Here is a 211-nt window from a genome sequence, read left to right on the forward strand (position 1 = left end):
GCATGTAGCCGCAGCAGCAGCAGGATCCGCAGCTGCAGAAAAACACGCCAGCTGACACCGGCCAGAAGCGCCAACAGCAGCAGCAGCAGCAACAACAACAACAGCAGCAGCAGCAGCAGCAGCAGCAGCAGCACACTTGTAGGAGGCTGTAGGTTATGTGTCTGCTGAAGAAGGCGGCGCCCTCACCCCAGCCTTCAAACCCTAAACCCTA

The sequence above is a fragment of the Eimeria mitis genome, genomic scaffold (genome assembly GCF_000499745.2).
Source record: "Eimeria mitis Houghton genomic scaffold, Emh_scaff526, whole genome shotgun sequence".
Classification (NCBI taxonomy): domain Eukaryota; phylum Apicomplexa; class Conoidasida; order Eucoccidiorida; family Eimeriidae; genus Eimeria; species Eimeria mitis.